The 27955-nt window shown below is 44.2% G+C and overlaps 1 protein-coding gene, 1 long non-coding RNA gene and 1 pseudogene across 6 annotated transcripts in view; 1 reads left to right on the forward strand and 2 right to left on the reverse strand.

Annotated features, from left to right (window-relative positions):
* Positions 1–478: 478 nt before the first annotated feature.
* Positions 479–19508, reverse strand: LOC118980367 (uncharacterized). Its single transcript, XR_005065090.1, has 2 exons — positions 19420–19508; positions 479–3630 (listed from the first exon to the last, which is right to left on the reverse strand). It is a non-coding gene; the product is annotated as an uncharacterized LOC118980367 (long non-coding RNA).
* Positions 19509–19574: 66 nt separating this feature from the next.
* Positions 19575–27955, forward strand: part of ST6GAL1 (ST6 beta-galactoside alpha-2,6-sialyltransferase 1) — a 131797-nt gene continuing 123416 nt past the window's right edge. For 4 of the 5 annotated variants that reach the window (XM_037036536.1, XM_037036301.1, XM_037036774.1 and 1 more), the window contains exon 1: positions 20147–20251. The gene's annotated coding sequence lies outside the window, so the exon portion shown is untranslated. Of the gene's footprint in view, positions 19654–20146; positions 20252–27955 lie in introns of those variants that run through there. The other variant, XM_037036365.1, reaches the window with a different exon arrangement.
* Positions 24627–25014, reverse strand: LOC118980297 (60S ribosomal protein L36a-like; annotated as a pseudogene).

Genomic DNA, 27955 nt, shown 5'->3' on the forward strand with positions numbered 1-27955 from the left:
TTTCTAAATATTTTCTCTACTTTTTGTAATTTGTCATTTCCAGGACATCAATAATTCTTGTAAGAATATCTTACAAGATATCTTACAAGAATATCTCCATATTCTTGTAAGAGTGTCTTTGTCATCTACTATTTAATTGTTTTAAATTTCAAGTCCTTTCCTTCAATATCCACTAAGATCATCTCAAGCCTTCTTTCCACAGAAATAATTTGATGATGTTCAGCTGCATCTATTCTGTTAGTGGTTTATTTTTGTCATTTGTTAAATCTGAAGATGAACTTTGCTAAGCACTTTGTCTCTTTAGCACTTTAATCTCTTTTTTCTTTAAGAAAAATCACATGCTGTTATTTTATTCTTTTGTTTTTGTTTTCTTATTTATTAAACTCATATCCTTTATTAGAGTATGTATGCTTGCGGAGGGATGCATTCATAGTGAGTGTTCTGTCCCTTGATTTGGGCTGTTTTCTTCCAGACTGAATTGTTTTGTTTTGTCTTGTTTTCTCTCTCTGCGTAGAGTGCTTTCATAGCTTCTGCTGTGTTTCTTTTTTTTTTAGCCTGTGATGAACATGGGTTGTTGATTTCAATGCTGAGTGTGGTGACTTCCCGTTGAAGCTCTTTCTGTCTTATCTAAAACTCAGCTGCCTTTCCAGCAGAGCTATAATGCGAGGACTTTGAGTTGCTCCTGTTTCCTCTTCTAGAGTTTCAAGGGATGGGTGGGGGATGGAGCTACATGCAGCTCTTGCGTGCAGACCTGGCACCTCTGCTTTTCTGAGGTCCCACTAAAATGCCCAGTTCCAGGTCCCATGCCACCCAGCTGGGTGTGAATGCCGCTCCTATGGGCTTGCCTCAACCTAGCACAGTGATCTAGGAACAGCCCTTCATGGTCCTGTGATTGCAGGCAGGAGCTTCTGCTCCTAAATGTTTTCTCTTAACTTTTCTTCAAGCTGCTTTTTGACCATCTCAGTCATATCCTCTCCAAACTGGAACAGGGGGTGGAGCAATTTATTAAAATTTCAGAGCTTTTCCATTTCATCTGTTTTCTTCCATGCTGTTTCTAGGGAAGTTAAGTATGGGATTATGAAAGGAGCGGAACGCCTCACTCCTCTCTCAGACAACTTCTTTTCGCCATTTGTGGTATAAGGTTCAACCTCTTTTCTTGTTACTGTCAGTGGATTTCTAAAAACGCCTTTACTTTGTCTTTGTTTTGGAAGGATAGTTTCAATTAATATGGAATTCTTGGTTGCCAAGTGTTTCTTGTTTCTTCCCTGCAGAGCTTTCAAGCTGTTCCACTATCTTCTGGTCTCTGTAGTTTCTTATCAGAATTCAGCAGTGATTTCAATGGCTCTTACACTGTGTGACAGACCATTTTTTTCCTCTGGCTGCTTCCAAAAATTTCTCCTTATTGAAGTTTCCAACAGTTTGATTATGATACACCTATGTGTGTCTTTATTTACATTTATGCTTCTTGAGATTCACTGAACTTCTTAAATCCACACAATTTTTTCTTTCAGCATATTGAGAAAATTTAAGCCAATATTTCTTCAAATATTTTTATGGCCTTATTTTTTCTTTTTTCCACTTTTAGTATTTAAATTATAGATGTAGACATTATTTTTTATATTATTCCACAGGTCTCAGAGACTCTGCTTGTATTTTTCAATTTTTTAAATATTCTTCAGATTGGAACATTTCTATTGATCTATCTTTAAGTCCTTTGACTCTTTTTTGGTCAAGTCCTTCCAGAGTATTTCAAATTTCAAATATTTTTCAGTTCTAGAATTTCTATTGGTTCTTTTAAAATAGAGTTTCTCTTTCTTATTTAAAATGTCCTGCCTTTTATTAATTGAAAGTATATTTCCCTTGACTTTATTGAGCATAATTCTGAGAGCTGCTTAGCAACTCTTATCATCTGCTCGTTTCAACAGCAGGGGCAGTCTCAGCTGGTTGTTTTTCCTCGTAAGCCTGAACTATGTATGTTCTTTGTATGAACATTATGTATCTGCTCTTATAGAGATTCTAGACCCTCTTCTAGCCCTGTCAGAGTGTTAATGTTTCATTTTTCCAGCAAATAAACTTAGATGGATCCAAATTTCAAAACTCTACCCTTTGGGGAGCAGCTCAACTCTCAGCCCAGTTCCCCTATCTTTAATTTAGCTTGGTTTCTTTGAATCTGCCTTTATGCAGTGTCGTTCAGGATCGGACAGAAGCTTGATCAGAGTTTATATACAGAATTTGAGCCTCTTTCTCTTTTTGGATCACTCCTTTCTAATATTTCTCCTCCCCCTTTACTTTCCAGTATACTCTGTCCTCTTGTTCTTTAGGCCGAAAGATTATGGATTTTGTATCAGAGTTTTAGCCTCCTCCCAAGCAGCACGCTCTCAGCTTGTCCCCTGGCAAAGCCTAGGAAAATAGGTAACTCATCCCTTACCATCACATTCTTGTAAGAACTGACTCTCTCCAGTCTCTTTGTTTGCATTTGCATCCTTGTGCCTTCAGGTTGTTTTTTTTTTTTTCTTGTATTTTGTCTGGAGTTGTAGCTGCTATCTGTGGGAGAACAGGTAAGTTGGTAGGTGTTTATTTGTCCACACCCAAAGTAGAAATTGCTGGTAATTTTTTTTTTTACTGTCTTGTTGTTTTTACTTTTGCTGTTCATTGTGTGAAGTGTTGGGAGGGAGGAGAGATTCTTTAATTTAGAGTTATATTGCCACCTTTACCCAGAAGTTACCTTGTGCAAATGTCTTATCCTTCTCGAGCCTCAGATTTATCATATGTAAAATGGGGCAAAGAACTCCCTTCTTTGTGGAGTTCCCAGTAAGTGTTAAATGGGATAGTGCAGATAAAGCTTTTTAGCTCAGCACTTGGCAGTTAATAAGATTATTACCGTTATCTTTGGTGTCAGTATCTCATTCCTATCATAAAGCCTGGTATATAGTGGGAGACAAATAATGATTGTTGAATAAATGAATTAGATGCATGAAAATGGAGCAGGAGGAGAATGGGAGTGAAAAATGATGGAATTATAGGAAAACCAAGGAGGTATGTCAAGATTGCCATTTTCCCTGGACCTGCCCTTGTAGCAAAAATGCAGGCCTGTGGCCAGGTAGCTCTTCCCTCTAGCCAGGCTTCCATTGCACAAGGTGCTCCTCTAACTGGTGTGATGATTCATTATGCAAGCTGCAGCTTGAGACCAAGCATTCAGAACCAGGTGAAGAGTCCCCACATCCTCCTTTTTACACTTTTCAGGAGGCACAAGGGAATTTGGGGGGACTCTGAAGCTTGAGGGAAACTTGCCTGAATTGTGACCATTGGAGGAAATGCCTGAAAACCGCATTTGTTTAGAGGAGTACCAGAGACCAAATGAAGAGGCTTGGAGATGGAGGGAGGCCCCTCGTCATCCAGACCTGACAAGCATGTCAACGCCTTGCCTTTAGGGAGGACTTACTCCTTTTACTGGCGTGCGAAAGTGCCAGTCCTCAACAGGCAGTTACATGTTCCCAAATCATAACGGTGCTTACCAGGGCAAGGGGGTCAGGAGTTCAGGCTCCAGCTGTGGCAGCGCCTCTGCTCACAGTGCCTGGCAGCCACTCTGGGGGGTGGCAGTGTGGACCAGGGCCTAGGCTAGGGACTCTTCTTCACTCGGGAAAAAAATAAGACTTTAAAAGACATTACTAATTAAACTGTGTGCCTAAAAATAGTTAAGATGGCAAATGTTACTACAATAAAGTAATAAAGTAATAAAGTAATACCTGCCCATTGTAGACAATTTAAAAAATTAAGAAAGATTTAAAGAAACAGAATTATTCATATTCCCTCCTTCTAACAATTTTGGAATTTCTTTTCTTTCTTTTCATACACAAATGGATTTTTTACTTAGTTGATATTACACTGTCTATAATGTGGGGGGTGGTTATAATTTATTATAATCTGAGCATGTTTGTCTTCAAGTATTGTTTGAAAATATCATTTTCATGGATTCAACACAATTCATTTTATGGATTCAACAAATTGTGTTTCATTGTTTCAGTGGCTATTTAGGCAAAATATTTCCCATATTTTGCAGGAAAAAATAACACTTCAATACACAACCTTCAAATGTAAGTCTTTGTCTAAGAGATCTTATGAAAATGTAAACATTTTTCTTTTCTTCCCCTTTCGTCCTACTCAGACCTTAAGCTTGTTAAACGCCTGGCTCAGGTTGAGCCTCTGCTTGAAAACCTTCCTTGATTATTTTTACCTTTACGTCCCTTGCTCTAGGGGACATAGTAGGAGAGGGGAGGGAATTTCAGGGGAAAGGGGGAAGGGTTTGCAGGATCAATTATAAAGGACACATGGACAATAATGGGGGGTGGTAATGGGAAGAAAGTGGGGAGGGCTAGGGGGTTGGGCTGGGATCAGGGGAAAAGGCAGAAAACTGTACTTGAACAACAATAAAAAAAAAAAAAGAAAAGAAAACCTTCCCTGAGCACATCAGTCTGCAAAATCCCCTTCCTTCTCTGACTCCAACTGCATCCATTTGTTCATTCATTCATTTATCAAGTATCATTTAATGGCATATCAAGTATGTCTGTATATAGGTTCATCAAATATTGATTTCTTCTTTAATGATGTGATTGTTTATATGATGATTATGGCTAAAGTCTATTGAGTACTTACTCTGTGCTGGCACTTTTTAAAGTACTTCATATAGATTATCTTATTTCATCATTACAATGTTGTCCATGGGACAACCTATGGGAAAGTGAGGCACAGAGAGATTAAATAACTTGCCCAAGGTTGCTCAGCTATTTCTTAGGGGATCTGGGATTCAGTCATAGTCACTGTGGCTCCAGAGTCCATTAATTGCATTAACAATTATATGTGTTAATTCAGCCTCAGCTGAACTGTTCTAGGGACTGGAGATGGATCACTGAACAAAGCAAGTATACCTCCCAGACTATGGAGCTTACTTAGAGCCTGGGTGCCCCACTCAGCTCTGGATCATACCGATCTTCAGCTCTGTCCTCACAGCTGGATATGGGCAGCTCTTACTTCTCTATCCTGTGAACTCTGGCAGATCTGGAGCCCTGTGTCCTTCTGCCTTGCACTCCCAAGGAGCACATAGCTAGTGCTCAAGGTTAATCGGTAATGCCTTTAAATTGATGGGTGGGGGGAGGTAGCAGAAAGAGATCCAAGCACCTGGAGACCAGGTTTTACCTTGGACTCTATCAATGTGCAGCACAGGGAAGGTTTCTCTACCAGTCTGGTGATTGTCTCCTCAGGGGGTGGTGAAATAATCCTTGATATCCTATGAGTATAGTAACATCTTGCAGTACTATAGGTTTTTCTCACTTGGTAATGAACAACCACTAGTACAAGACCTTCCTGTGGCCCTTAGCTGTCTGACCGAGTCCAAGACCCATAATTTCAGGGTTAAACATGAGAAAGTTGTTTTCATTTGCTTCTTTTTGATATGCCCAGGTGTAAGCAGGAATCTTTCAGAAGCTAAAAAGCAGTACTAATGTTCTCATGGACATGTGTCTATTTCATAAATTCGATGTCTTAGTTCAGGCTGCTATAACAAAATGCCATACATTGGGTGGCTTGTAAAGAAAAGAAATTTGTTCATAACAGTCTGGAGGCTGAGAAGTCCACAGTCAAGTCACCAGGAGGTTCAGTGTCTGGTGAGGATCTGCTTCCTAGTTCACAGGGCAAAGTCTTTTCCCTGTTTTTTATGTGGTGCTTAAGGGGGCAGGGAAGCTTTCTCAGGAAGCTTTCACAAGGCTCCACCCTCATGACCTAATCACCTCCCAAACACTGTCTCATATTACCTTGGGCATTGTGTTTACTGCACTAAAGTACTGAGGGCGGGGACATAAAATTTAATCTGTAATTGTGGGTGATCACGGTTACAATGTTTACCTTTTCAGTGAGATTAAAAGAAGAATGAGAGGAAAAGAAGGAGGCTTCTTATGCAATGTCATAAGCATTTGTGTTTTTCTCTGAATTGGTCCTAGGGTTTGAAATGTTAGTTATCCATCAACTTTTGATCAGGTTCACATCTGATACTTACCATCATTTCGAGGCGGGTTAGTAAGAAGCTAGGAAAATTCCCTGACCAGAGTAATGAGAAAACTGAGACACTAGCTGTACAAATGGCCAAGCAATTAGGTAGCTAATGAATCACAAGACCTTATCTTTCCTAAGCAAGGGCACCCAGGAGCAGATGGTTTAAATCTATCCTCCCCAACCAAAGATATCCCATAGTCAAGGGAACAGATAATAGAGATCCAATTAGTGCCAGACTAACCCATGAACAGATGAAATCAGGGTACTAGATAACAAAAAAACCCTATTTGAGCAAGGGAAATCCAAGATAGAGGTAAAACCGACCAGAGAATGATCCCTGACCCCACTATATGCTGATTTGAACGTAGCAGTATATTTAGATACACCTGGGAAGCTGAGGAATATTCTGTTGAGACCTCTCCCAAAATTATTGCTTATAGAAAACAAATAAAAACCCTCAAGACAAGGGATGCCAGTATGTGCTCTCCTTTGAGCATGCCCAGGCCCCCCTTGCCTCAAGCATGTACTTTCGATTTTTTTCTCCTAAGCTCTAAAGATTCAGAGGAGACTTGCAACCAGGGGAGCAGTGGGCAGTAGCAGCTAGTCCCAGGCTCCCCCTCAAATCCTGTCTACAAGGGCCTCCTTTTGCCTCACTCTTCTTGGAGCTGGAGCAGTTCTGCCTTGGCTCAATACTGTTTCTGTGATCTTGCTCCTTCTCTCCTAAACCCTTCCTTTCCCTCACTGTTCCAAATGGTAATAAATTAACCTTTACTTTCACCTGGACTTATGTCTTGAACTCTTTCTTGCATGGGTCAAGAACCCCCACATCCCAAACCATGCTTGCACATACCTGCCTTCACTTAGTCCCTTTCCAGTGCCAGTTTCAGTACTTATCTGATGTCTGGCACTGCACACAATAGAATTAAAACTGATCTTTTTTTTTTTTTTTTAAGATTTTGTTTATTTATCTTTAGAGAGGAAGGGAAGAAGAGAAGGAGAGAAATAGCAATGTGTGGTTGCCTCTTGTGAGTCCCCTGCTGGGAACTGGCCTACAACCCAGGCATGTGCCCTGACTGGGAATCGAACCGCGATCATGTGGTTCGCAGGCCCACACTCAATCCACTGAGCTACACCAGCCAGGGCTAAAGCTGATCTTTATTGTGATCCTTAAAGAACTATAGTAAACTTGTTTCATAAACTCAGAGGAGTTTAGATTCTTGCCCAAGTCACTGGCTAGTGAAAAGCAAGGCAGAGATCAAACTCCATTTTGCTTTGCCCCAAAGTCTGCTGAAGCACCCCTACCGCACAGAGTTAGCGACTGTCTCATTAGTTATTTAGGGAATGGAGACGCCCATCACAGAGGTATTCCTCCTTGCAGTTTTATTAAAGACCTTGCAGGGGATCAGAGAGGAAAATGTCAACTAGTAGGAGTAAGTCTATTTCCAGGCCATGAATGAGTCAGCGGGGACCTGCACTTCCATACCCCTGTGATGCTGGGTCCAAATTTGGGGAATGGCTAAGTGAGGAGAAAAGATTCTGAACTGATTCAATTCACATCTCTAAATTTTTGTACTCATTTGTGGATTTATTTATACAAAACAAAGGGTGTTTCTATGAAATACCTAACATACTTATCTGAAAGAGTATATACACCAAATCTCATTTAGTTATAAATTTAACAAATGAAAAAAATTAAGGTCTCCCAAAATTCTGCAAGGCTCTTTAAGACTTTAGAGAAGGAAGAGATCATTTTGGTTGGACTTGTGGCTTCCTGGAGAAGCTTAGGGCTGAACTAGTCCTCAGAGGGGAGGTCTGTTCACATAAAGAGAGTGAGAGGATGGAGGGCATTTCAGAATTAAAAAAATGTGCAAGCAGTTCTAGTGGCAGAAATAATGAGGAGATGAGTCAGGTGGCCCTTACGTTACTTTGCCTCCAAGGCAAAACTGATGATCATCGTGGTGAGAGTGGCTTTGATGTCATATACATGTTAGTTCACTCCCCAGCACTGCCAATTACCAGGCGCCCAACGTTTGGCCAGTTATTTCAACTTCTTAAGCCTCAGTTATCTCATTCCCAAATGTGGCTAATGGTGTGCACTGCACAGGGTCTTCGTGAGGATTAACTACCCCATAGTTCAGTTCCTGCTTCAGTAATTTGAGGAAGTCATTATTATTTATTACATCATTCTGGAATATCCAGATCCTAATCTTGCTCTATTTCACCTCGGAAATCAATAACTGAGAATTATGATTCAGTCCAGCTCATGATATCTCAGAAGCAGCAAGGCTACACCTCACCCCCTGTGCCAAAAGCACTGGCGTGAAGGAAATGCCTTATCAGCGGTCCAGCTTCACACAAAGCTGTCTCAGGCAGGTGGCTTCCTTCTTTGCAGCAACAACAATAGCATTCCACAGGCTGCTGGTCATTCTCCGCAATCTCCATTTATTGCTTTATATGTTTCTCTGCAGCCCTTTGAAGACACATGCTGAAAACTGAGCCTAATAATCCCTGACCACTGTGAAAAGTCAGAAAATAATAAGCAGGTCCTGATTCCTCTCAGGGGCCTCATTATGTAAGACTGGCCCACGGCAGTTTCTGTTTTTCCCCCCCTCAAATCTTCAGTTCTCTTTATATTTCCTGGCTGCCCTGTGGCCCCTCTGTTATTAGGTTTACAAGTGAGTCAGAAAGTGTGGGCTCTATTCCAAACTCTGCCACTTATTTTCAAGGTGAACTTTGTCAGAGTATTTGAGTCTCTAGGCTTCAGCTGATTTATCTGTAAAAAAAAAAAAATCAGTTGAAGGGTGTGTAGGAAAGTGCCTTGGCAGTCTTCTAAAGCAGTACCATATATTAAAGTGGGTAGGTTAAAGTCAAGCAGGTGCCGTATGGCCTCTCCTTCTTAACCCAATCATCTGATGAGTCCCAGATCCTGCAAATACAAATCCTTCCTGTGAGGTTCACTCTGAATGGGAACTTATGACCTTTGTACCTATTTGGGGCAAGGAAATGAGTTTCCTACTATCCACCCTTCCTGTAATTTTTAGAAAGGCCTCCCAGAGGAACTGGCCCAAAAGATGTGATAAGTGATGATTGCTGCTCCCTGGAATGGTACCCTAAGATGATTTGATGCAACCCTTTTTGTACAATGGCATATATTTCATACCAGTACTTGTACTCCCCATCCCCAAACCCTCACATCAATCTTGTGCCTCAGTGGACCTGCCCTTGTGTTCCTACCTTCTAGATGGAATCATTCTGAGGCCTTTTGGTGGTCTGAGCCATTTAGGTTAGAGAGGGTGTAGGCTGGTATTTTAAGCCACTTGTTCATTTATTTAACCAGATGTTTGAGTCCTTTTTGATAATCACCAAGGAAGGCTGAAAGGGATAATGCCACATCATTCAGGGCCTATGCACTGCATGGAAGCTTGTCAGTGCTCCTCAAATGCCAATCCAATTGCCCTTATACTTAGACCTTAGCAGAGCTGGTGACAGGCTAATTCAAATCACTGATCTCCTTACCAGCTCCTGGTAGGAGAATGCTGCAGCTCTCTACTCAGGTTTCTCATGGAAAGCTACCAAGGTTTTGTGTTGTACCTTATACAAAGAGGGACTGGAAAACTGAAGTAGCTTCCCAGGAAATATTTGAACTTCAGGAGCTGTCTCAGTGTTGGGGAAAGGTGGCCTTTTTGAAATGTTATTGCCCAAGTGTTTGTGGTCAATTAACTCTTGGTGATGGTAGCTAACAAGAAAGTGGCTGAGGCTGCAGCCATGTCTCAGCTATCTACAGCTCATCCTCCTTTGGCACAGGGTTCCTCACTACAGGCAGTAGTACCAGGAGAGGAGGCTCCCCTGGTAGTAGGGTACCCCATGCTCAGGCATGGTTAGTGGATTTTTACCCTGTGGAAAAACTTCTTTGGAATAGCCTTAAAAGTAACATAGTGATTTGTCTGCAAATCCTGTGGATCATCAACATTTCCTGGGGAGTGTGAGAGCAATTACAGGTAGTCAGGGTCAGACCCTGGGACATAAGGGCTGGAAGGGGGGGAATAGAAGTTGTATTTTAAATAATGGCTGGTGTGAGTCAGTGGACTGAACATCGGTCTGCGGACCAAAGGGTTGCCAGTTTGATTCCCAGTCAGGGCACCTGCCTGGGTTGCGGGCAAGGTTTCCAGTAGGGGGCGTGTGAGAAGCAACCATGCACTGATGTTTCTCTCCCTTTCTCCCTCTCTTCCCCTCTTTCTAAAAATAAATCAATAAAATCTTAAAAATAAAAAAAAATAATTTCTGCAGGTGATTCTAAAGGTGAGCCAGATTTGTAAACAACTTGTTTAGTCCAGCTGACCTATGTCATGAAGTAGTAAAGGGGAACTGCCTTGGCCGAGGTCTGCAAGCTCAATGATGAAAGTTGGGAGTAGAATTCAGGCTTGGTGATTCCTAGATTAGTGCAGTGTATGTTGCGTGGCTTCCCTCATAAAATATCAGCTGTCTTTGGGGAGAGATGTGTAAAATACACGTGGATGAAGCACAGTCGACAGTGGCAGGACCCTTTGGATGTGTAAGTCACCAGACTCTAACACTGGCCATTAGCTTACTGTAATTAAACAAATGCCTTGGTCAAGAATCCACCTCTACCACTTGTTACTTGTGACTTGTGTGACTCTGGTTAAGTTACTTACCTCTTAGTTTCCTTGTCTATAAAATATGAAGAATAAAATTAATAGCATTTGCCTAATAGGTTCTTTGCAAGGGATCAATGATAGAATATTTGAAAAGTGTTTGATGTAGTGCCTGGCACAAAACAAGCATTCAGTAATTGTTTGCTATTATTTGTTGAGCACTTACTATGTACCAGATGCTACCAAAGAGCTTACTAGAGGACATCACTAATGTTCACACATTTCTGTGAAGTAGGCATTCTTGATCAAGCCTTCCCGATGAGGAGAGAAGGGAGGACTGACTGAATTTGTACCTTCTGCTGTATTGGTCACTTGAAATTAGGCATTTTGTAACCTCCATTCACATAGGTGATGTGTAGAAATATGTCATGGTGAAAATATCCTCCTGGAGGTAAAGTCTGGGAAATATTTGGAAATCTTACTGAAGCTCCTTGAGAGTGGAGCCTGTGCCTTGTGTGTCCTGCTGTCTTCTCTTCGTGCTGGTGCTCTCTGACATAGGCCAGACAGTTTCTTGACCTTAATGTTTGTCAAATAGAATTAAAGATCATCTCTTCAAGTTCATCAGATACCTCCCCCCAAGAAACATTTTCTTCTGGGGTTGTTCATCCTGAATTTCTTAATTCATAACACCTTATCTTGGCATTTACACCCCTTCACAGACTTTTCAATCTCCTTTTCCTTCCCTCCTGTGCAGTGAATGGTTTATTGAAGGACTATTTATACTAGTGGAAAAATAAAAAACAAACTTACTGTCCAGCTGCAGGAGAATGATTGAATAGCTTATGATGTACTTATATATCACTAATAGATATCACACCATGGAATGTATTGTTCTAAGCAGTTTTCATGTAATTACCCCTTTTAATCTTTAGAACCACTTTAGGAGATAGATACTTCTGTTCTCAGTTTGCAGATAAGAGAAAAGAACCATAGAAGTTCATTAATTTGTCCAAGGTCACACAGCCAGGAGGTAGCAGAGTCAGGATTCAAACCCAGCTTGACTCCAGTCAGTTCTCTCAGCCACTCAACTAAACTATCTTCCTGAGAGCAGACAAATGGAGCAATACACCCCCTAGTAACTAGCCTACGCGTATTTCCCTTGTATATTCAGTCCTCTAATAAGGACCGAAGTGAATAAATACATATGTAATGAAAATGCTTAGAATATACTCTAAGTGGAAGAAAAAAGCAGGATATATGTATACATTATGTGTATACATTATGATCTCAACTATGGAAACTTCTAGAAACATACACAGAACATGACAAAGAAAATAACCCAAAGGTGAATTCTCTGGCCAGTTTTTTCACCTTGCTTTTTTGTACTTGTCTGACTTTCCTAAATTCCCTAAAGCAAACTTTATCAGTAGAATCAGGGGAAAATTATTAAAAATTGATTTTTAAAAATATGAGAATGTGCCCTGGCTGGCGTAGCTCAGTGGATTGAGCACGGGACTGTGAACCAGAGTATCCCGGTTCGATTCCCAGTCAGGGCACATGCCTGGGTTGCAGTCCAGTTCCGAGTAGGGGACACATGAGAGGCAACCGCACATTGATATTTCTCTCCCTCTCTCCTTCCCTTCCCCTCTCTCTGAAAATAAATAAATAAAATATTTTAAAAAAATAAAATAAAATGAAAACATGAGAATGTATAGAAGAAGCAGGTTTAAGACAAACCACCAACTGGTATCAGATACTGGTTTATTTGTGTTTTTTTTTTTGTTCCAAAAACATTTGTTAGTTTCAAAGACGTTTCATTGATCAATAGCCTCTCTTGCACAAAGCCTGACCATTACTGCAGGTTATTCAGACGGTCATTCTCAGGTCATGACTACACATTAGGCAGCTTCCCTTCTGTTCTGATAGATGTCCCTTGAGAGAAACAAATTTCCTGGATCTTTTTAAGAGAATTTATTATAAGTGTCTTTGATTCCTCAGAGTCCCTTTGCCACTGTATTTCCTGCTATTCATGGTGCATCTGGTCTCCTGGGCAGAGATTACCAGTCCTGCCTCCAGGCAGCAGGCAGCAGTTTTGGCAGCTGCAACCTGTGAAATGTCACTGAAAGTTTGACGGGCTTGTCCAATCCTTTTTGCAGCCCTGGGGCCAGGTGTGGTACAAAGGAAAGAGGCCTCCATTTTAACACACAGCCCAACACTCACTAATGGACTTTAAGCAACTCACTTTACCCCTGAGCCTCAGGGTTCTCTTCTGTCAGTGGGGATGAGAAAGAACCTTATCTACCTCACAGGATATTGTGAGTCTGAAGAGGACTCAAGTGAAATAATGCATATGCAAACCACTTACAAATGTAAACATTTATATTTGTGTGAGTTGTCTTTATTTATTTGTGGCTTCCCACTTTCTCACACTCTTTGGAGTAACTGAGAAAAGCTAATTAAAAGTAATTGGAATTATATTAATTAACATTAAAATTAAGGAGCCTGTCTAGAGGGAAGAATCTTTTTTAAAAGATTTTATTCATTTATCTTTAGAGGGGAAGGAGAGAGGGAGAGAAATATCAATGTATGGTTGCCTCTGGTGTGTCCCTTGCTGGGAACTTACCTGCAACCCAGGCAAGTGCTCTGACTGGGAATCGAAGCTCGATCCCTAAGTCTGCAGGCCTGTGCTCAATCTATTGAGCTACACCGGCCAGGGCTAGAGGGAAGAATCTTGATGGGACAGGTTGGAGGAATACGATGGGAGACTGAGGGACATTAGGAGGGAGGTGCAGGAATGTGAGAGGGTGACTGTCAGGAGCACAGCTTTGCAGAAAGGGAGGCTGTAAGTCTTGATGTTTGGTGTAATACCATTTTGTCTTCACAAGAAACCTTCAGTAAAGACTTCTCTTATCTTTTCATGTTCTTACAGTGAGGTTTATAGTCATCCCCTTTCTCCCATGCATTAATCTCATGCTAAGATTGTCCTTAAGGCAAGAACAGGAGAGAGGAAGGTGACTTAAATGTACTAGGGTTCTATTTTTTTTCAGGTGCGTATCTTTTGTTTTTTTTAAATATATTTTATTGATTATACCATTACAGTTGTTCTATCCCCCCCCTTCATTCCCCTCCACCCGCACCCTCCCTCCCCCACCATTCTCCCCCCCTTAGTTTATAACCACGTGTCTCAAGTTCTTTGGATTCTATATTTCCCCCACTATTCTCGCCCTCCCCCCTATCTATTTTCTACCTACCATCTATGCTATTTTCTGTGCCTTCTCCCCCCTTCTCCCCCTCCCACCCCCCTGTTGCTAACCCTCCATGTGTTCTTCATTTCTATGGTTCCACTCCTGATCTAGCTGTCCTCTTAGTTTGCTTTTGTTTTAGGTGTGGTTGTTAATAACTGTGTGTTTGCTGTCCTTTCACTGTTAATATTTTTTATCTTCTTTTTCTTATATAAGTCCCTTTAGCATTTCATATAAGGGCTTGGTGCTGATGAACTCCTTGAACTTGACCTTATCTGAGAAGCACTTTATCTGTCCTTCCATTCTAAATGAAAGTTTTGCTGGATAAAGCAATCTTGGCTGTAGGTCTTTGGATTTCATGACTTGGAATACTTCTTTCCAGCCCCTTCTTGCCTGTAAGGTCTCTTTTGAGAAATCCGCTGACAGTCTGATGGGTACTCCTTTGTAGGTGACTGTCCCCTTATCCCTTGCTGCTTCTAGGATTCTCTCCTTCATTTTAGTCTTGGCTAATGTAATTATGATGTGCCTTGGTGTGTTCCTTCTTGGGTCCAACTTCTTTGGCACTCTCTGAGCTTCCTGGATTTCCTGGAAGTCTATTTCCTTTGCCAGACTGGGGAAGTTCTCCTTTATTATTTGTTCAAATAAGTTTTCCACTCGTGGCTGTTTCTTTCCCCCTTCTGGTACCCCTATAATCCGGATGTTGGAACGTTTAAAGATGTCCTGGAGGTTCCTAAGCCTCTCCTCATTTTTTTGAATTCTCATTTCTTCATTCCTTTCTGGTGGGATGTTTTGTTCTTCCAAATCAATGGTCCATTCCATTGATTTGTGTCCCCGTTTCCTTTCCATCACTATTGGTTTCCTGTGCATCTCCCTTCATCTCAGTTAGTTTAGCCTTCATATGTTCCTCTAATTTGTGACTATAATCTACCAGTTCTGTGAGCATCCTGATAAATAGTGTTCTGAATTGTGCTTCTGAGAGGCTGGCAATTTCTCGGTCGCTTAGAGTTATTGGCTCTGGGACTTTGAGTTCTTCTTGCGCCATCTTTCGGGTTGTTCGTGCCTGTTCCATAGCAGGATCAGAGCCCTAAAATGTTCACTAGAACAGGGCAACTAAGTCGCTGGGTTGTGACGCTGTATGTGGGGGCGGGGTCAAAGAGGGACTATGGCATCCTGTCCGCTGCCTGCTGCCAAGGCCCTCACCGGTGCAGCAGTTGCTGCCGTCACTGGGCCCACGCATTTTGTCCCACTGCACGCGAGTGTGCCACTGCCGTCAGCCCTCGCCCCTGGGGCCTGCGTGGTCTGTCTCACTGTGCGCGAATATGCGCCCGCGGTCTGCCCCGTACCCCAACTGGTTCTTGTCTGCCTGGGCGCCTGGGTCGGGGGCCCTGTCCTGCCCGACCCTGCTCGCTGCTGGCTCCGCCCCTCTTACCGTCCCTGTTTATCGGTTAGATGTAGTCGGACTTCCGTATAATTCAATTTTCTGTCCTTTGGTTGTGTCTTTGTTTCTCCAAACCTTTGTTGTATTCAAACTTGGTTGTGGGAGAAGGCACAGTGTTTCCACCTATGCCTCCATCTTGGCGGAAGTCCTGTACTAGGGTTCTAGATTGATACCTCCTTTCTCGAGTGAGGATGGAATGAGAACATGCACATAGACTGTCTTGCATACAGTAGATGTTTGGTACACAGCAATTATTAGTATCGTAAACCAGGATGTATTTTGCTACAACATAAGTGATTTGATAATGGGGACTTGGTTTTTCCATGTGTCTCCTAGGAAAGGGCTGGACGCTGAAGTAGATTGGGTGAAGGGCAGTCCAATCACACCTTGTGCTGTTAAGGGGTACATATAAGATAATGGCTACTTAATTTGGAGGTTTGCATTCACAGACAATAAGAACCTCAAGTCAAAGGTGAATAGTTAAGCAATTTATTAAGCAAGAGCAAAGAGAAAGCAAGAATCAAGAGCATATATCACTAGACAGGAAGTCACCAACACCCGAACACAGACACTGGGGGAGTCCTGGAGACAGCCGCACTTGGTGTTCCTCTGGAAAAAGTTCTGAGCAAAGCACCCTTCCCTAGGGTGGGGTTCCCAAGTCTCACTTTGGGGGCTCTGCTTAAATATGTTTTAGACAAAAGTGGCTACTTGCTGAGGGCCTTTTGTGACTTGACTGACCAACCATTCCCTCCGAGAGAATACCCAGTTCTTCCCCAAGGGCACGATCAGTGTGTACAGGTACTGAGTTAAAAATTAGTGGTGCTTAGTCTTCCGTGGAGAAGGGCCAGTTCTCCCTAGGAGACAGTGCATCTATATTTCATTCTTATAGTAAAAGGTCACGGCTCGGGCATAACACAGAGAGGATTCTTAATATTTCTTTAACTCGTCACACCTGTGCCCACATACTAGGTCCACTTCTCTCCTATCCTTGTCACGCTATGCTGATACCTCACTCTGAGGTCCTGAAACCACCAGGCCACTGCTTGCTGTACTAGGGGCTATGTTGCTGCCATTTCCCTTATCGGTGACTGAGCCCCTCCCTTGAGGCCTGTGTCCAGTGTTAAACCTCTGCCTTCCAGTATCCTTTCCTGTTCCCACTCCATTCTTCACAGGCCCCTCTGTGCAGGGGCAGCAGGAGCAGTCCTGGGTGCTTAAATTAGATAAGTGGTTACTCCGTTCCTATTTTCTGACTTAGGTTCTATAGACTTAGATGTCTCTAGGCATCTATCCTTGAAGCTGGCAGCACTGAGACTCAAGGCAGGGGGTGAACACAGACCACGGAGCAGTTCCTGTAACCTGAAGCACACCCTCATGTTGGGTCCTAGGTGCTCAGAGTGTGCAGAGGAGAGCTGGAAAGTCTATCTGAGGGATGGGATGAGCATTCATAGTGGAGTGAGGAAGAAGAGTTTGAGAGGACACTTCCACTGCCTGCACCTCCCTTTTTCCCCCACAAGACTTTAATAATACCTCATCCATTACAAGAGTGCTATGAAAATATTGTTTGCGAGAAGATTGTTGTAAATTTACATCATTAAGTAGGGCAACATTTGTATTAGCCAGTAAATTGCCTAAAATGATGATAGAGAAATGCATTACCTAAAATATTATTCATGGGGAAAGACTAAGGTCATTGGGGGCTGGGGAAAAGTAGGTATCTGTGTTTCCTAAGGGGAAAAAAAAACTGTCAAGGCAGGGGCCCGGGGGACAAAGGATGTAGAAGACTCAAAAATAGGCGGGGAAGGTCAGGACTGTCCCCCAGCTAATGGTTCAGGTTCCTGCCTCTCACTTACAGATCAAACAGCCCCAACTAACAGGAAGGCAACCTTGACACAGCAGCACGGAGTAGCTCTGCAGCTGCTCTTGCCCTGGAAGCTTGCCAGGGGCACCCCCTACTTGCCTGCCCTTCTGTCTCAGAGCTCCAGGAACCTCTTGAGCTTATTACGTCCTCTGTGATCACCTCAAATTCTGCAAATCAAGGATCCGGAGTGAGACATTTCTCTTGCTTTCCACATAATTCAGTTGGAGTTCTTGGAAGGACAACCCTGGAGTGGGTACTCAACACCATTCTAAAAAAGGCTGCTCTGTTTCTTGTTCTTGGTTCCTAAGTAGTGATGCCACAAAAGTGATACCTGAAGAGGAAATGATTAAGGCTTTTAATAATGGGGAAGAGGGTTCCAATTCTAGGCCTTTCATTTCCGAGGTGACTTCAGTTTCTCCAACTGTACAATCGGGCTGAGGCCACCACCTATTTTATGATGAGGAAAGATGATATACAATAATTAGCAGAGTGCTTTGGATTTCCCAAATGGTAGGCATTATTTGGATACCCCCTTTTCACTTCCTCTGTCATTGCCAAAGCCCCAATTATATCTCTGCTGATGGTAGTTTCCAAGGTGGGCTCTGCCCTCCATGCTTGCAGTCTCTGCTCCTGCCATTTATTTTTCAGTATGCTGACAGAGAAACTGGTGTAAAATACAAAGATGCAAGTTATTGACCCTGCACAAAATATTTTAATAGCTTTCTATTTTCTCAGAATAAAGTCTAAAATCTCCCAGAGAGTCTTCTGAGTTTGTTTGCTTCCCCTCAGTCACACACTTTTTACTTACTGTTATGACTACCTCTGTGTGCCAGATACTAAGCTAAGTGCTTCAACAGAGATAATTTCACACAATCCTGGAGACAGCACTGCCATTAAAGAGAGGCTCAGGGAGGCTGAGGGACTCACAGCAACACACAGCTAGTTGGTCAGAGGTTTCAATTCACTCTGCACGACATTCTCTCCAGCTGCTCTTTATACAGAGCAGAAAAGCTTCCCCTGCAGCTGGGAAGGGCCAGCAGAGATAAACTAGGGGTCAGGGTCTGGGGAGGGATGAAGCAGTGTTTGGAAGAAGGGTATCGGGATGAGATGAGGAGGCTAACTCCCCTTTCCCAGGTTGGCGGTGGGGAGAGGGCCACCTCGATTTGGAGAGTTCTGGGTCTGGGCTTCCAGCGCTCGCAGAGTGCGTACCCCACCTCGTAAATCTATCTAGAAGATCTACGTTACCTTCTACTTTCCTGTCTCTCTTGCCACGCCCCCTTCCCTCCAAGCTCAGAGCCAGTGGCCAAGAGGGCGCTCTAGAAGCATTCGGGAGAAGATTATTACCTTTGGTAGTCACATACTTTCTATCCAAGCGGTGGCTTAAGCAGCTTTCGTCCCCGCTGTAGGGCGGTTTCCTGTCTTAGCAAGCAACCTGGGCCCACCGAGGATGGCCGTTATGAGATCCGTGGCGCTTGCTCAACGTGCAGTTTCCTTTCGCTTTCCTCAAGCAGTCGCAGGGAAGGGAACGGACGCGCTCCCTTCCTTGCGGACTTCCCTACCTGTGGCCGCTGGCCCAGTAGCCTGCAGTCACCCTGGGGAGGAAGTCTCACTTTGCGCAGGGATTTCTTTGTCCACATGCTTTGTTTTCGGTATCTGCGGCGTTTGAGAGCATAGAGTGCAGGCGACGCCCGATGTTGGGAGGTTCTTGCCTAATCCTGAGAAACTGATTTTGTTGCTTCATATTCTACATAAGAAGAATTCTAGGCTTAGAGAATTTAAGTGACTTGCTCACTCACGCACTCAGTCGGTAGCTCAGCCAGGATTACAATTCCCCTTCCTTAGGCTGAAAAAGGAGTGTGCTGGATTCAACCCTGGGGACCTGGAGACAGAGCTAGCATTTGGGGGTCCTTGCTTCTCAGCGTCCTCACCACCCTTGGTTCATGTCCCCGTCCCCGTCCCCCCCCCCCACTCCGGGAGGCAGAGTCCCAGCATCACTCGGCATCTTAACCAGGCACCCCTAATCCTGGAGCCTGCTCACTAGCGACCTCCGCAGGGCCAGACCGTTTTGGGGCTTCGGGTGGCGGGGGACCCACTCAGTCTTCCTATTTGCATAACGGAGACCGCTGGCTTCCCCGCCCCTCCACCACGTTCCCCTCCCCTTCTTTCCCAGTCCCTTCCTACCCCCTCATCCCCGGTCTCCCACCCCTCCCCAGCAGATCCTACCCCCTTCGGGAACTCCAGCGTGAGGCTGTCAGCCCTGGGGCTCTCCTGCCCCCCTCCTTGGACAAAGTCGCGAGGCACCTGGGGGAGGGGAGCCCTGAGCTGGGCCGGCCGAGGAAGACGTTTGGGGCTCTGCCCAGCCCTAACAAAGGGAGCCAGCTGCCGGCTGGCTGGGGTGTTGAGCTGGCGGAGCAGCCGCAGCCTCCACGAGGCCTCCACGAGGCCAGAGCACAGCAAGTGAGTAGGGGTGACGTGGGCCTTAGCGCAGCCTGGGGGGCCGCCCCCCGCCCCCGGGAGGAGTGCTGCGGAAGGAGTGACGCGTTGGGGCATAGGAGGGGAAGGGATCGGCGGTCCCCAGGCGCGCCTAAGGCACACAGAATTGGTGTCCAACGCTGCCATAGCCACCTTCGCTGCGGGCTGGCCACCTTTTGGCTGGCGGTGTCAGTGTTTTTGTACTGGTCCAGGGGCCTCCCTGGTTTCTCCCCAGCTCCACGATCCTGCGGACTCACAACAAACCCACGTGCGCTTTGCCACCAGGAACCCTGCTTTCTCCACAGCACCGTCAGTAAGGAAGGGTGGCACGCCTAGCAGCGCCCAGGTTCCTTCAGATCCCGCATGCTGGGTTCACAGACAAGGAAACCGAGCACCCTACCCCCGCGGCGGGGGGTGGGGACACAGGCACCATAACAAACGCACGTGCGCCCAGCCCTGGGCTCCCCGAGCACTGCAAACCCTTAGGAGCCGCCCTGCGGAACCGGCCATTGTCTCAGCTTCGGGGTAGGGAGCAGCGCGGGGGGCGCCACTTGCTGGAGGAGGTCGACAGAGACATTAAAAGGTACCACCTGGGCATCAGACCTTAACTGCCAGACTTAAAAAGGGAAGAGAGAAATAAGAAAGCAGCTACAAAAAGACTATCGTAGGTCGAATCTGTCCCCGGTGGTGGTGTATTACTTGATGTGATCAGGACAGCCCTTCACTTCCACCTCACGGAGGTTTCTTAGGGATGGGGGTTGAATTAAGGGTTTACCGGCACCCCTCCAAAAAAAACCCCTCCAAACAACAAAAACAAAACCCAAACCACCTTGCCTGGTACATCGCTGTCCCTGCGCTCTGGTGGGAGGTCGTGAGCGCCTCTGTAGCCGGCCAGCAGAAAGAACGGTCCAATTTAAATAGCGCCCAGCGCGGTCTTGGGTTTCGTTTGCGCTGTGCTTTGTAGGTCCCTGCGTCTAGCCTGCCCGGTGTCATTGGTCCCTTTCGTCTTTATGCATTTTTACTAGCAAGGCCAGCTGAGGCCTCCTGTTCTCTGTGGGGGCGCTATTATTTTCAGTTCTATTAGAGTTTGAGAGAAATTCCAAGGTCCGGAAAGACAGGCCTCTAGTTTGCTTTGCCCTTTTTTCCCCCTTTCCTTTCTTACATATGCTCAGCTCAGCTTTGCGGGTTTTGGTTAATAAGACCTGCTCAGGCAGCAGCAAGGTGTTTGGGAGGATGAACTGGCTTTTTAGGCGATCGCGTTGGTGCAGAAGTAAACCCCAAAGATCGTGGGAGGAGGAAGGCAGGCACCACTGCTTAAGTGTGCTCGCTGAGCAGTTGGATTGTGGCTTCACCTTGGCTAGTACCGCTGGAGATTAACGGGTCTCTGGGGGAAAGTGGGGAGCCTCCAGCCCACGCCACATTTATTGAGAGTCTGGAGAGCAACCACTGAACCGACTTATGTTATAGGTGGGAAATGGAGACCTGTGGAGTTCAGCAACTTGTCCGTGTTTAAGCCCAAATCTGTGACAGAGACAGCACTTGAGTTTGGGTCTCCCAACTCCCACACTGCGGGTGGCCAGGTGGACCACTAAAGGCAAACCAGGGTTCTGTGGTTGGCTTAAAAAGCAGTGTGGCTTTGGGCAAAACAGAGTTAAACAAAGAAAGTAATTCAGATTGAAAGCTGCACCCTTCTATGATGCCTTTGAAGAGTTCTTTATTCATTTGAGAAAAAGATAGATTTAGTAATTCTTTGCTCTTCTTCTAGCCTTTCATAAGCTTAGTAATTTTACTCTCCTGGCTTTCCCCTCCCCTCAACTTGGAATAGGGCCAAGTGTGGAGACTTAGATGTTTTGCCTCCCATACCCTCGCCAGAGGCCTTTGTTTGGGCATAACATGGCCTGTTGACATGGCCCTGCTGGGAAGAAAGTGTCTCTTAGCAGGCTACTCCTAAGCCACTTGTGGGAGAACAAAGCTTTGTTCTCATTGACTTTATTTAATTAATTTTTTTTAAATTAGAGGTCCACGTAAGTAGCTCCTTATTTTTGTATTTGGCAGAGGAAAAGTCGGAAAACAAAAAACAAACAAAACAAAACAAAAAACACCCAAACACTTGGAGGCTGGGTTTCCCCAACATTAATATGCTGTTTGCCCCTGTCCTGCTTATCTCCTGGCTGCACTGGTTTCTTTTCTTAGGGTTCCCAGTGTGTTTATTTTCATGGTGATTCCACTGGGCATAAGGAACTTCAGAAATCATCTGGTCAGATGATGATTTCCTATTGTTTTTCAGGTGGGAAAACTGAGGCCCAACAAAGAAAAATTACCTGCCTGAGGCCATGCAGCAACGTGTCTGCTTTCAGTGCCTCTGTTTGTGTGAAAGGGAAATGGTTGCATCCAAGGAGTTTTCTTGCTACGCCACAGTCAAGTCAAAGTTACAATGGTGGTTGTAACAGCGCCCTTGAAGTCAGATAATGAATTCCTTAAGGATTTCAAAAGGTTTTGGTTATTTAAAAAATCCATAGATCCCAATGGTAGATTCGGTGAGGTTGTCACTGGGGATCAGTTTTCTTTAGTGTTTACCAAATGGTTCCCTTTACGCTTGCCCTGTGCTCCCACATACTCCTGTTTCCCAGTAGGGAGCTGCTTTGAGTATAATCATAGAACAAGGGGCAACAAAAAGTCAGAGAAGACAAATCCCGCTTAGCCCATTGTGCCGTTGAACTTCTTGGGCTCCAGTTTCCTTCTTTGTACAGCAGGAGCCCCTTCTGCCAGGGTCTGCACAGGCTATTCTGGTGGAACAAAGATGCTCAGGCCTTAGAGTTAGAGAAGCAGCAGGTTCAGGCCATCCATCCTCTCCCCTGTGTTCCTTGAGAACCAGCGGGGATATTGTATGATGTGAGGGGAAAAACGTGCTTGTGTCTTCTGGGGTTGCTGTGGGTATTAAGTCAGGTAACCTGTGGTACCTGACAGGTTACAGGTAACAGTTTTAGGACTGTTCAGACCTCTTGGCAGGCCTGCATGCTTTTTAAGTGGTAGAAAATTATGGAGGAAATAACCCCCCAGAGTGTAAGCCCTGTGCTCACGGAGGCCCTGCCTAGTCACAAAGGGGTGTGATTATTTGCCAAGCTACAAAGGGGGACTTTGGGTTGTTGTGAAGTGTGCGATTTTAAGGTAAATAAACGTAGTCAAAAAACAAATCTAAAACAAAAACAGAACTTTTGGGCCCAAGTGGGTGAGACCTAACATCATTCCATTCATTCATTCTATATTCACTGACAATCAGGTGGGTTGTCCTGTGCTCAGTCTGGAGTCAGAAAGAACATGACCCATTCTCTGTCCATGCCCCGGCCCCCGCCCCGCCCCCTCAGAACACATTTGGATCTTCCCTTAGGAACTGCCCTCAGGAAATAGATGTAATTTATCTCGATATTGACCTGGGGTGGGGGTACCCCTTTTCTTCATGAGTCAAACAAGAGCAGGAGGTAAAATGGGAGAGTGGAAGAGGGAAGTTTTCAAAGAGAGTGTAGCTCTCTACAAACGTGTATATGAGGTGGCGTTAGAAAATGATGGGGATGATTCATGAGTGAAATTCATGGTAATTTCCTGAAGCATTAGAGTTCGAGAATTGGCTCAGACCTGGTGCCAGTGATTTGTTCACTCAGAGCCCAGCTGGGAAAAACAAAACCAGAAAGGTTTTTCTTGCTCATCTGTGTGTATGCTGCACACGTTCTGATTCGAATAGATGTACTTCTCATGGGTTTGTGTGACACAGTAACATAGTTTCACATTAAATTCTGGAGTGATTTTCTAAGCCATTATTAGAAAGGTCAGGTTAGCCTTCAGAATTAATTTGGTGATTTAGATTTTGTTTAGCATTCTGATTACACAAATAAAGCATGTCCATTGAAGACAATTTTGAAAAGTAGAAGAAAAGTACAGAGAAACAGAAAAAAAAAGCCGTTGTTTGAAGGCAGTGACGGTACACTGTATGTGTAGTTATCTCTTGTCTCTTGTTTTTCTTGCTTAACCTTCTCATATATTCAGTCAGATTCCATGCCTGCATCAAAGCTCTGCCTTTTCTTTCCTCGCGCGCATGTCAGCTACTCAGCATCTCCAAGGCCAGGTAGTCCCACAGGTCTGACCACTTCTGTGGGGCTCTGTAGAGGAAGGGGCCTCCAGCTTCCTCCCTCACGCCCACTCCTGCCTCAAGCATTCGAACATCAGCCATTTAAAAAAATTAAACTTATTGGGGTGACATTGGTTAATAAGATCGTGTAGGTTTTAAGTGTACATTTCCATGGTTCATGATCAGTGTGTTGCGTGTGCGCCCACCACCCAAAGTCAGATCATCTTCTGTCTCCATGTACTTGACCCCCTTTACTCTGTACTGTCCCTCTACTCCCTTTCTTCTGCTAATCCACTACTGTCGTCTGTGTCTATGAGGGTTCTTTTGTTTGTTTCTTTTTCCTGTTTACTCATTTGTTGCTTTCAGTTTTATATCTTGCATATGAGTGAAGTCATGTGGTTCTTAACTTTTTCTGTCTGACTTATTTCACTTAGCATGATATTCTCAAGGTCCATCCATACTGTGTCAAATGGTAGTATTTCATCTTTTCTTATGGCTGAGTAGTATTCTGTTTTGTATATGCACCGCATCTTCTTTATCCAGCCCTCTATTGAAGGACACTTTGGTTGTTCTCATGTGTCGGCCAGTGTGAATAATGCTGCAATGAATGTAGGGGTGTATGCATCTTCGCGAATAAATGTTTTCAAGTTTTTCAGGTAGATACCCAGAACACAGATTGCTGGGTCATATGGTAGCTGTTCGCGATTTTTGGAGAAATTCCGTACTGTTTTCCATAGTGGCTGTACCAGTTCACGTTCTCACCAGCAGTGGATAGGGTTCCCTTTTCTCTCCAACCTCTCCAACACTTGCTATTACTTCTCTCTCGCTCTCTTTTTTAACATATCCTCATGACTTTATGGGCACATAATAAAACAAAAAATGAAGCTTAGATCAGGATCACTTGGCCCTTTCTCTTCGTATCTCCTCCCAGTTCAGTTGCCGGCATCTCCTAACAGCCAGCCTTCCCTTAGATCTGCAGGTGGGTTCAACACTCTCAAGCCTCAGCACGATCTTCTTTGTAGTTTTAGTCTTTTTGGGGAAAATTGGCTTAGTCTGCCCACCACAACCACTCTGGTTCCCGTCCTAACACTGCTTCCCCTGTGTGTGCAGAGCATCCTTGCTCGTCTTGTACTGTGTTACTTTGTGGGGTTGATGCTTGTCGCACTTCTTACAGAAATTCTGGTGGGTTTGGGGAATGTTCACCATGTTTACGAGAGTGCTAACAGCACGACTAACAGCACCGGAAAGCTTGTCTTGTTAATGGTCATTCGCACAGGTGCAAGAGGTGGTATCTCATTGTAGTTTTGATTTGCATACCCCTAATAGCTAGGGAGGTTGAGCAGCTTTGCATACACCTGTTGGCCATTTGGGTGTCTTCTTGGAAGAAGTGTTTCTTCAGGTTCTCTGCCCATTTTTTAATTGGACTGTTTGTTTTTTTTGGCAAACACCAGCCATTTTTATTTTTGAAGAAGTCTTTAAGGTGGAGGGGGAAGGGCCCCACATATGGCCTTGGTCCTAGTCCTGCCCTTGTGACCTCCAACAACTTATTTTCACAACTCAGATTTCAGTTTCTATAGGTACTAAGTAAGCAACTCTAAGGTCATTTGTTAATGCATTCCTCACGTATTCAAATGCTCACTCTAAACTGAAGATGGAAAAGAAGAAGAGCTTGGCTTTTAAAAAGCTCAGAGTACAGTGGAGGAATCAGGGTAACAAGGAACTAGTGTAGGATGCTGTGGACGGAGAGGAGGGGCAGCCCCGCTCCCCCAATGGAGCAGCTGGAAATGAGGACTTCCTGGGTGGGGGCCACTACTGAGTAGTCAAACACTTCTTATTTTTCCCCTATTGCAACCAACTCTGAGATTAACATGTTTGTGAATAAATCTCTATTCATATTTCAGATAATTTCCAAGGGATAGAATCCTAAAATTGGAACTACTAAGATACACTTTAAAGGCTACTATCATTTAAAAAGACTTCATAGATTTAGTCCCAGTCACATACAAAGTCTTAAAATACTTAAGTATTCTATGTTGTGGGAACAGTAGAAGTTAAGAGCATGAGTAATTAAGGATTTCATAAATTATTACCAGTGTAAACGTGGACAAGGTACTTAAGCGCACTTCCTTACCTCACTGGGCCATTGTAAAAATTAAATAAAATCCTAGCTAAAGAGCCCAGTATAGTGCCAGGTATACAGGAAGCACTCCGTATTTACTGATGGCTATTATCATCATACTTGGGATTTTCATGAACTGCAGAAACTTTTGGTCCTAATATTTTTCTTACCATGTTAACAGGCAGAAAATCAGTTAAAATGGAACCCCGTACCAGATGACACATTGGGCAAGAAATGATCACTATGTGCTGCATTATTTAAAGAGTCTTATTACAGAAAATTTCAAACATACGAAATGGTGTAATGAACCCCCGTATATAATCATTTCTCTTCGACAGTTATCTAAGCTCATGGCTGATCTATAACTCCCTATTCCACCTAGATCACTTGAAGCGCGTGTGTGACATCGGCCCAGCCATAAATATTTCACTGAGTTGCGTGATGCATATTTGACATATTGTCATGCTTCTCGTGGAGCCGGTCTCTGCCATCATTGTTATGTGTACATGTGCATGTGAGAGAGAGAGAGACAGAGAGCGCCAGTTTTACCCAGAGACTGGGTAAAGGGCATTTAGAGTCAGGAGACCCGAGGTACACTTTTTTTTTAAAGATTTTATTTGTTTATTTTTAGAGAGGAAAGGAAGGAGAGAGAGAGAAACATCAGTGCATGGCTGCCTCTCGTGTGTCCCCTGCCGGGAACTGGCCTGCAACCCAGGCATGTGCCCTGACTGGGAATTGAACCGCGATTGTCTGGTTCACAGGCCTGCGCTCAATCCACTGAGCTATACCAGCCAGGGCCCGATGGGGTATACTTTTAAGCAATGGCAGGCTTTTGGCAAGTGACTTCTGAACTTCTTTGATTTTTAAAAATATTTTATTTATTTATTTTTAGAGAGAGGAGAAAGGAAGAAGAGTGGGAGAGAAACATCAGTGTGTGGTTGCCTCTCATGTGTTTCCTACTGGGGGACCTGGCCTGCAACTCAGGCACATGCCCTGACTGGGAATCGAACCAGTGACCCTTTGCTTCACAGGCCCATGGTCAATCCACTGAGCCACACCAGCCAGGGCTGCCCACTCTGATTTTGAAGAATTTTGATCTCTTCTGACTCACTGTTATACCCGAGTAGGAATTTTTGACTCAACTAACAGAAAAATGTTAGTTGATCTGATTTAGTCGTTCAATAAAAGCCCTCTCTGTAATCCACTGGGACTCCCATTATGTAAGGGCCCGCAGTGTGACTTGCATTCTCCTGCTGTCACTGGCTGGTTGTGTGGCCTTGGGTAAGATGCATGTCACCCTGGGCGTGCTACCTCAGGGACTCAGCCCTCAGTTCTCCAGGCCCTTCCAGCTGTGAGTTCATCAAATGGCAAAGGGTGAAAGATATAAGTCAGGGAGCTGCTTCACACAAATAATAAATGAAATCTGTTTGTTTTAGAATATGCAAATAGGAGGAAAATCACCCCCCATCTTTGCCTTCATTTTCCCCAGATAAATTTCAAAAACTCAATCAGTGGTTTACATTATGACTGCCACTTTAGAAATTTGCCTTTTTCACGTTACTATATTTATTAGAGGTATTTCCATTATCAGCGTACACCTGTTTTTTGCATAGCTGCACCACATTCTACATTACAGATGTGTTTACTTCATCAGTCTTCTGTTGACAGACATTAATCTATTTCCATAAAAAATATATTTGTAAGTGACGTTGGACATATGGAACAATGGTTGTCAATGCCCATGCCTAAATGAAGCCAGTCCATCGAATTCTGGAAAGGGGGGAAAGAGAATGGGAGTAGGGACACTGAGGACCACACCCTGGAGAGCTGGAATGAAGGGCTCCCAGGAAGTTACTAAGAGGCTGACTGTTTGGATAGAAGGCTATTTTTGGAGACAGGCTGCCTGGTTGGGTGCCCTCAGCTTCCAGGGCAAAAAATTGAGCTGTGTCATCCCGCCCTCCTCTTCCCACTTGTCTCTGGCACTTCCAAGTTTGTGTCTGTTCCCAGGGTCATTGGGGACCTAATGGGAGGACTGGAACTTGAGT

This window comes from Sturnira hondurensis, unplaced genomic scaffold (assembly GCF_014824575.4).
Source record: "Sturnira hondurensis isolate 20B ecotype Veracruz unplaced genomic scaffold, ASM1482457v3 Scaffold0000396, whole genome shotgun sequence".
Taxonomy (NCBI): domain Eukaryota; kingdom Metazoa; phylum Chordata; class Mammalia; order Chiroptera; family Phyllostomidae; genus Sturnira; species Sturnira hondurensis.